Raw genomic sequence first — 9,820 nt, forward strand, 5'->3', positions numbered from 1 at the left:
TTAATCATAGGCCAATGTGAGAAGAGAGAATTGTGATGATATTAACCAGAAAAAAGGTTCAAGGCTAATTCTGAAGCAGAACATGTAACCTGTTCACCCAGGAGGCTAAAGTGCACATGAATTGCCTACCCAGAAACTGGCAAATTCTCCGACGCTCACCCAGGTTGCTGCTCAGATGGATGACATCTGCAGGAGAAAAGCCCAGACATAATTTCAGCCTTTGATCATCTTGTCTCTTCCGAACTGTTATTTTTTCTCTAAAAAAAATTTCACTGTGGAGTATGATAGAGATTCTACATCATTTACATTTTTTGATTTCCAAATTATAAAAACAATTAATATATGCATATCTTTATATTTCATTGGCATCTATGAATCTCTCTATAAAGTGTACAGCCAATTTGTGAGGCATGTACCAGTTTCATAAAGACAGAGGAAAAAGAATTAGGATATCAACATCTCAATCAAAATTTCCCCCACTTCCCCCACTAGAAATGTTTCTAGCCTCAAAAAGGAACTTGGTTCTTGGCAATTTTAACCTAAAATGCTTTTTCAGCTTTTCTTAGACTCTGGCCATCTCAAAATGCAAGCGAGGACAAAATTGGCCCATATGATCAGTTTTTGGTGAATGAACTTATGTCTTAAACACTAAGCTGTTTCACTTCCTCGTGAAAAAACAAATTTCTTAAAGATGGGTTTCCATTTCATGTTTATAATCCCTAAAGTGCCTAATATTTGATATAGATTTTGGTGGGATGATATATTTGGGTGCTGTATTTTAATAAAAGAGAAGATATTGTTATACTGTCTACATATTGTAGAGGAGAAGACACCTGGATGGACAGGGGTCAAATTTCCCACTTCTCCTCCAGTGGAAACAGCTACCAGCAGTTAGCCAAGTTACTGAATTTGTCTGAACTTTTAGTTTTCATAGTTATCAAATGATGATAGAAATACATTTTCTTCTTAGAGAACTGATTGTTTTGAGATCGAGAAAAATGATGTGACAGAATATTGTTATAATCTGGTCAGTTCATTTACAATGAAAATTATTATTATTGTTATATTGAAGACATATGTTACTGTTTTCCTGATTTCTCTGTGTTGAAGGTGGAATGATGATCTAAATCAACTTTCTTTGTAGGTAGTGTTTAATTTCATCCTAAATTTAATAGCTAGAGATTTTCATTAGAATGGCAAATATATGTGCACCCAATTTTTACTGTATTTAATTATTGTTCTCTTTCTTTCATTTCCTTCTTTTTTTTTAAATTGAAGTATACTCTACTTGCAGAAAAGTGTCCAAATTATCAGTGAAGACGTTCATGTAAACATCAACTTGATCAAGAAATCAGCATGTCAGTAGTTTCGCCCTCCTGCTTTTCCCAATCACTACCCTAACTCTCCCTACTCCAGGGGGGACCAGGGTTCTGGCTCCCAGTACTATCCCTTGGTTTCTCATGATAGCCTGCCAAAATGGACAGACCATCTGCCAAACTGTGTGACACAGCAAATTGCCCAAATGGCCAATTTGCCTTTAGGCTTCAATTCTGCTCTTTAAAAATAAAGCGGTTGAACTTGTAAGGTTCTTTTCCATCTTACTGTTTAATGATTCTCCTAAAGCGCCTGCTCTATATGTAAATTAGTGCTGTTTTGGTACAACATCTTCCATGGTTTGTCTGCTCAGGTGACGCTTCATAGAGAGCACGTTGTAGATCAGAGGTGGCCGGGAACCTCATTCTCTACCATGAATACAACCAAACCGCTCAGGCAACACGGGCCTGGGAGGAGGAGGCGAGAGAGGACTGAGGAACTACAGAAACGGAGGGAAATTATCTCCCCCTTTATGCTGGAAGAGTTGCCTCAAAGCGCTTTCCTCTGCTTGGTCCACCGGCCAACAACAGAACAGCACGTGAAAAGCAGAAAATTCTCTATCAAGAGAATTCTCACTTTAAATCTACCATTCAGTCGTGGGTTGAATATGAACTTCTGCCTTTTAGCAGGCAAAATACTGTTCAGTAGCAATGCAGACTACATAAGTAAATAAGGCTCCTTTTTGCTTTAGGGATATAATCTAGAAGGAACCTTTCATTCTGTGACTTCTGTCCTCAGAAGCTGAGTGAGATGAGGAAGAACAAAGTAGGATAACTTCCTCCAAAAGTCGAAACAGTCAGCATGGCTGCCTTCCCCTGGTCTGCAGCCTGCGCCGGGCGGGGGTTGAGTCTGCTGGAGTTTTAAGAGTCTCTTTATCAAGAGGGATTTCTTTAAATAGTTTTGCTCTATAAACTTTCCTGAATGATTTCTTCAAAGGGAAGGGTTCATATTTAATGCAACCAAGGAGATGAGTAGACAAGAACCGACTTTCCAACAGGGCCAGAACCGCGATGCTCTAAGCCCCCGAGAGAAAGTACACAGATCTCCAGGACTCAAGGAACATTACGTTACCCCAGGACTTTCTGTTAAAGGACTGAACCAGGATACAGGTTTTGACCTGTGACCCAAAGTAATCTCTTCCCCAAGATGCTTGTGTTGTGAGATGAGAACTCAAATCTCTTTTCCATGAGAAACCCTGGATACAGCCAGTGGTTCAAAGGGACAAGAAGTTCATTGCTCACAATTGTGGTGCCTGGAAGTCCCTTTTCAGTTCACGGTCCTGGCTGGCCAGGGTCGGGCATGGTGAGCCGTGAGTTCACAGTATATAGGTGCTGGATCTTGATCCAACTATGGGAAGGGCACATTGTGGACTCTGACGTTTTACCCTTCTGCAGGAGGAAGCGCTGAGCGTCTGAGGATGGGCAGTCCTCTCCCCTGTAGGCTGCATGAGTGAGGAGCAAGCTTTCTGCTTACCTTCGTGAAAACTGCTTAAATACAGTCACACTCCCAACCAGCATTTCCCCTGGCTCTTCCAATGTCCAATAAGAAACCCAACCCCCAAATCTAAACACCAGACAAGTAGCTCAAAAATTGAAAATGAATGTTCAAATCTGAAAGCTGTGTGCTTCTGTGATTGAAAATCTTTTTCTTAGCGAGTGGGAGTTGCTTTCATCATTGCTGGTCATATGTTTTTGTTTTTCATTTTCTGGTGGAGAAGTTTTCTAGGGTATTTTTCAAACTTTCCAGCTTAGCAAAGCATTGGCTAAAATTGAAAAGAGAACTAGGCGTCGGGTCGGAGGCAGCCTTAGGTTTGTTCTTGTGGGGGTGGGGGGGGCAGGTTGCTGACACAGCGAAAACGAGACAAAACATTTGAAACTTCTGGCTTTGTACTTCTCAAATGCCTCTTTTAGAAATCGCTTAAGTCGTTATTAACATCCACCACCCACCTTCCCTTTTTGGTCCTGACATTCGGTAATAATAGATAATGTTGACATATGTTCCCTGCTGGTCAGAAATACTATACTTCTGTGAAAGGTAACATTTTCAAGCTATGACAAAATGTATTTTACTTGGACAGAACATTAGTTATTGGACTAATCTCAGAATGTGGGCTGTGGGGTAGAAGTTTTAACATTTTAGTTGTGGGAGAAAGTTGGTTGGGAGAGTGAAAGCATCAGTATGGGGCGTGTTTAGCTTTCACCCTTTCTAAAGGTATTGGCATGCTGTCAAACTCTTCTGTCCTTAGGAATGTAAAGGAAACATTCCCGAGTCTGTATGAAGAACAGCTGTCCATGGACACAGCAGCTTTTACAATGGTTATACCCAACTTCCCTGCAGTATGGATTATGGAATCAAAAAATATTTTTTCACTGTGTACCAAAGAATTCTGTTTTACGGGCCCGTTTTGAAGCTTTTTGCATGAGACATATGCTACAGTTCTGTTGTTTGTTCCCCATGTGATGTACTATGAAATATGTTTTTTTAAAAAAAGGGAAAAAAAGGAGAGAGGGGGAGTGAGCGAGCGAGAGAGAAAGGGAGAGAGAGAGAGGAAAGCGTGCAAATTCCTCTGATCAAATGTGGTCCTCAAAACAACTTTGGAAACTAATTTTGGGGATGAGTTAGGAAATGCCCCAGCTGGCTTCCATGCTACCGAAGTCTGAACAGCCCTTTGCAAAACTGGAAAAATTGATTTTGTTTTGAAGGCTCACGCAGACTTTAGTGTTGTGGAAGTTGGACAGAGTTTTTATTGAATCTGGTCCTTTGTGTTTTATGACAGTCTGAATGGGTGTTAAGATTCCACGAATAAATCTCCTGCCATTTCTGAAATTTCTGATATAAACATGAGTGCCGTCAATTTGTTCTCTGCACAAATGTCTTTCAGAATGTTAACAAACACGGTGCACTGACAGCGGGCTGGCCCGTGGAGAGCAGTCTGCTTTCCTTGGGAAGGGCATTCGGTGTGATTTTTCCTTTGTTTCTCAGTGCTGTGGCTGCTGAGAAATGGGACTGCTGGAGGCAGGATGGTGGGGACTGAGGGCTGGAGGGTAAGGATGAGTGAGCTCTAGGCTGCTTGGGGAAGTGGTGGGAATGGCTTTCGATTAAAAATCTGGCCAAATCATGACATCAAGAGGACACTGGATTGTCCCTCAACACATGTGTTTGTTACTTTCCTTAGTGTCACAGTCTCCCAGTGTTACTGGGAGAATATGGATAATGTAAATGAGAAGATATTTTTAAAATATCATCTTCCTATATTTCTGTATCAGTTTGTAATTTTTCAGAGTACTTTAAACTCGAATGTCAAATTGATAATACCCTTAAATTTGTTTCCAACTAAATACTGTAATTTAAAACAAGCAAGCCAAAAACAAAATCTTCATTTATATGATAAAAATTAGGTCATGCACAATACAAACATTTTTGAAGGAGAATCGTGGTAGAGTTTCAGGGAATGTTATGTTCCACAACTAATGATAGCAAAAAATGGCATATTACATAATTTGAAGTTTTATAATATACAACTATCATTACAGCTATCATTCTCAACCTAGCATTGGGTTTTCATTTTGAAGCATAAACCCAAACCTTAGTGGGCTAGATCTTATTTTTCAGAGATTTAATGCCCAAACTAGAGCTGTGATGGCTCCTTTTTCTTGGATCAACAAGAATTTATTATGTGGTTAAACTGTCCAAAGCATCCAGCTCTTTACTTAATTTTTAGTAATTACCCTTCTAGGGTGGTTATCTGATATGCAGAGTCATTCCCTAGCCGTCTTCTGCCCTCCATGCTGTCCTTCAGGGAGACTTGGTAAAGAATCTGAGTAGTCCTTTAGCCATTCTGGTTGGGTGTACATTCATGGTGAAATCAATGCACTAACGGGGGTGCTTCACAGGAGATTTTAATACACTCTGTTATTGGCATTGTAAGTCCGGCCTGTAACTGGATGTACTTCTTTTGTGGGCCAAATTATGCCCTCTGTTTTTGACTTGAGATTCTCATTGAAGTAGTAATTACCAAGTAGAAGAATACTAAAAATGTTCAGCCAAATTCTGCTCTCTGTTGCTATCATGTAACTCCCAGTGAAGTTAATTACGACTTAGTAAGAACTAGTGCTACAATGTCTTAGGGACTTTGGCACTCTGTGATCTGCCATCCAAGACACCAAGCCAACAGCCTGCCTTTAAATATCTCATTTTAAGAGGTGCATGGACTCTATGGAAGGTAAGAAATGGCTATGCCAGTAACTACACATGTAATGGTGTTTAAATAGTAGAATTTAACATCTTTGAACTTTAAGAAGCTTGATCTTTTTGAAGTTTCCCTCTTTGGGGGAAAGTCTATTTTATAGAAGCTTTAATTCTCTCTAGCACATGGAGTCCGCTGGTATGAGTTACCTTCAGTTCCATTCTTCCAACATCCCTTAACTGTGATAATATATAATTTTTATTTCCATTAATTGTAAAACATTTGCTTAAGTCATCATTGCTTAGCTATTATTTCCTGGAGCTAAACCATTATCTTCCTTAAATACAGATGTTTATATTATGCATAATACAATTTCTGTCATAAGAATACATTATAACTTTTTAGAATACTTTGCCTCTCATTTAGCATATGTCTCCGTTTAGCCTTTTATTTTTTTAATTAAAAAAAGGGTCCTTATAAGCTATCAGATAATATAGTATGTACCACACTTGGAGGATTTTGTCATCGTATAAATAGGATATCACCCATGGTTTTGTGTGAGTGGAACGCACTCCAGGAAGGACCATCTGTTGGGTTGTCTCAAGGTAAGACTTCTCTGCAAGTTGGTATGTGGCCCTGAGAGCATCTTGACATGCGTGTTAGGAACTGCACAGGTCAGGGAAGGTAGTGGAGAGTGTCTAGTTATGTTTCCTGTGGGAATTCAGAGGCGGTTGAGACCAGATTTACTTTACAAGGCTTTCTAGGTCAGTGTTGTACAGCAATTAGGTCACCCTTGGTGTGACAAGGACCAATTTTAGCTGCCTTCAGGGTTGTCCAAAAGTTCAAAGTTATCTTCCTGTAAGTTGCTAACAAAGCTACTGGGTGAGAAGAGGGATTACAGATTCTAGTTTCAAAACTAGAAGTATAGGCGCTAAGGGCCAGAAGGAGGCTCCTTCTTTGGTCTCTCTTTTTTTCTTTCTCTCCTCTTCTCCTCTTCGCGCATGCTCGCTCCTTCCCTTTTTCCTTCTCTCTGTACACACTTGTGGAACTCCTGTTATTTGCCAGGCGTTGTGATGGTCACTGGGTGTAGACAAGGAGAGACTCAGTTCCTGTTCAGGAGGAATTCCTATTCTACTTGGGTTGAAGCTGACTGAAGAAGAGCAATAATTATTTAAGGCATCTTGCATATGGGAGCCTGAAGGAAGGTACCCAGAGTGCATAAGATCTTTAAGTCCTGACCACTGACATGATTATGTTGTATTTCTCTGTAGTTAAACATAAAAATAATGTTAAACTGTAAAGTCAATTCAATAAATACCAACAAAGTTTTGGTTTTGTGCAGGAAAAATGTTTCGTTTTTAAAAAGCCTTTCTGAAGTTAATTTCTCAAGTTCATTTTTTTCCAGCTTTTTGATACCTCCTCCTCGTTAGCACGTGATGAACCTATTGGATCATCTAAGGGTGAAAGTTCCTGACCCTACTCTTCTAAGAGTAGGTGATTTTTGAGTGGACTCTTGCAGAATTGAAGTTACATATAGATTGTTATGGAGTTGGTGAGGTGCTCTGGCTGGGGGAAGGGGAAGGGGCAGGATTTGGGGGATGGTATGTGTCTTAAGCAGGTTAAGTTTTTCTTTCTTTCTTTTTTTTTGTGCAAACTCATTGAGAAAAAAAATGGTGGCTGTGGTTTGGTATATTTGGAGCATAGAGTTAGGGGATGTGTGGAGATTAGAACCTGTTATGGCATGTTGAAAGTTTTGGATGCCATCTGCAAGAAATGTGGCAATATTGAGAATTTTGATAAGAGAATAATAGATTTATACTTAACACTAATAACTCACCTGACAGAGTTGAGAAGACACTTAGGCATGGAGTTGAGGCTGGTGTTAGGGAGAATAGTTGGGATGCTATTGTAACACTCTCAGGAAATAATGCAAGCGTCTAAAAAGAACCTGTGAAATTTAAATGTTGGGGAAGAAAGGAGGAAAGGCACTCAGAATGACATTCATACTTCTGGCTTTTTGACTGGTGAGTTGTGATTTCTTTCATTGAAATTTGGAAATTAGGAGAAGAAAAATACCCAGAAGGGGACTGATGTATTCTATTTTAGACATCTTGGATTTGATATCTTTCTGAGACATCTAATGGAGAACTCTGTCGGCTTAGCCTCAGAGAAATATTCTACATCCTGGAGACAGCTGAGGCTGAAGGGGATTGTGAGGTCTCCTACTGTGCCAGATTAATGGATTTGGAATTTATTTTTGTCCTCTATTTCATCTATTAATACTTGATCCAATATACTCAGCATTTGTAAATCTCTACGAGAATATGTGGTTTGTGGGTTAGCTAGTGTGAATCTCTGTTGATTATGGAATAATCTTTATCCAACATCAACACCAAGACTCACGCTGAGCTGACCCAATCTTTTTGATTTCTAAATGCCAATGATTCATCACGATCTAAGTCCTCTGCCTTTAGGTAAATACAATGAAACTCTGCTATTGCCCCTTACCTATGGCTCTCTAGGAGAGATGGAAGTGGGAGTGGGGTCATTTGTGGAAGCTATGGCAATATAGGTCCAGCTCTGGAGAAACTCCACGCTCTGGTCTTAGGCATTTCATTGGCATCAGAAATACGATCTTGGGAACAGGTGAATAGACCTGTTCTTAGACACGGGGTGCTTAACTGGGGTCCACGCTCTGCCACAGCTGGATTCACAGAAAGTCTTCAAGAACACGAACACTGCTTGGGATCAGCCCAGGCTGGAGTCCCAGCCCTAGCACTCAGCAGCCATTAAAAAGGAAAAAGCTTTCTGCCATTTGATTTCCTCATATGTAAACAGGTATGATAATAATATCTACCTCGCAGGGTTATTACTGGGACGAAACAAGACGCAGCATGAGCTAGTGTTTAACAGAGCACTTGGCACTAAGTAGCGTGGAATAAAATCAGTTTGTACTGGTTTCATGGACAGATTCCTGGGAGTCTGTGAACACTTGAATTATATGCATTGTTTCACGAGAAAGTGTGGAAGTATGTATTATTTCATATTAGTTTTCCTTCCTCTGGGAGAGAATACATATATGGCTTTCCCTGGAGTCTCAAAGTAGTTTATAACTTAAAAACTACAACAATAATAAAAGTCCTGAAGCAAACAAAAAGCAAAAACAAAGGTTAACAAAGACAGACTGTCCTTGACAAAGTGGATAAACAGTTGCTTTTTTTTTGAGACAAGGTCTTGCTCTGTAACCCAGGCTGGAGTGTAGTGGCATGATCATAGTTCATTGTGGCAGCGTCCACTCCTGTGCGATCCCCTGACTCTGCCTCCTGAGGACCCGGAACTACAGGTGCATGCCACCATGCCTGGCTAATTTTTAAATTGTTTTGTAGAGAGAGGGTCTTGCTGTGTTGCCTAGGCTAGTAGCCTAGGCATAAGCAATCCCCCTGCCTTGGCCTCCCAAAGGGGGAGGATTATAGGCTTGAACTACCCTGTCCAGTTCATTGCTTTTTTTTTTTTTATAAAATTGACTTAATTTTTTAAGGACAGTTTTATGATCACAGAAAAATTGAAAGTACAGAGAGTTCCTATATACCTCCTGCTCCACACACTGACAACCTTCCCCACTATCACCCTCCCACGCCAGAGTGATACATTTGTTATAATCTAGGAACCTACATGGACACATCATTATCATCCAAATTGCTTAGTTTATATTTGGTTCAGGCTTAGTGTTGTGCGTGAACTTTGACACATATCTGACGATAGGTATCTACTTTATAGTATCATACAGACTAGTTTTACTGCCCTAAAAACATTCCCTGTGCTTCTCTTATTAGCCTCCCTTTCTTATTTTTTCTAATAACTGCTAGCCTTTTTACTATCTCCAAATGCTGACATTTGCCTTTTCCAGAATGTCATCTAGTTGGGATTTTACAGTATGTGATCCTTTGATTGGTTTCTCTCACATAGTATAATAATATGCATTTAAGATTTCCCATGGTTTTTCTTTTCCCCCTTCCCTTCCTTTCCCTTCCCTTTCCTTTCCTTCCTTTTCCCTTCCTTTCCTTCCCTTTCCCTTCCTTTCCTTCCCTTCCCTTTCCCTTCCTCTTCCCTTCCTTTCCCTTCCCCTTTCCTTCCCTTTCCCTTCTCTTCCCTCCCTTCCCTTCCTTTCCCTTCCTCTTTCCCTTCCTTTCCCTCCCTTCCCTTCCTTTCTCTTCCCCTTTCCCTTCCTTTCCCTTCCTTTCCCTCCCTTCCCTTCCTTTC

The sequence above is a fragment of the Otolemur garnettii genome, unplaced genomic scaffold, assembly GCF_000181295.1.
Source record: "Otolemur garnettii isolate 467f Iridium unplaced genomic scaffold, OtoGar3 scaffold00064, whole genome shotgun sequence".
Lineage (NCBI taxonomy): Eukaryota > Metazoa > Chordata > Mammalia > Primates > Galagidae > Otolemur > Otolemur garnettii.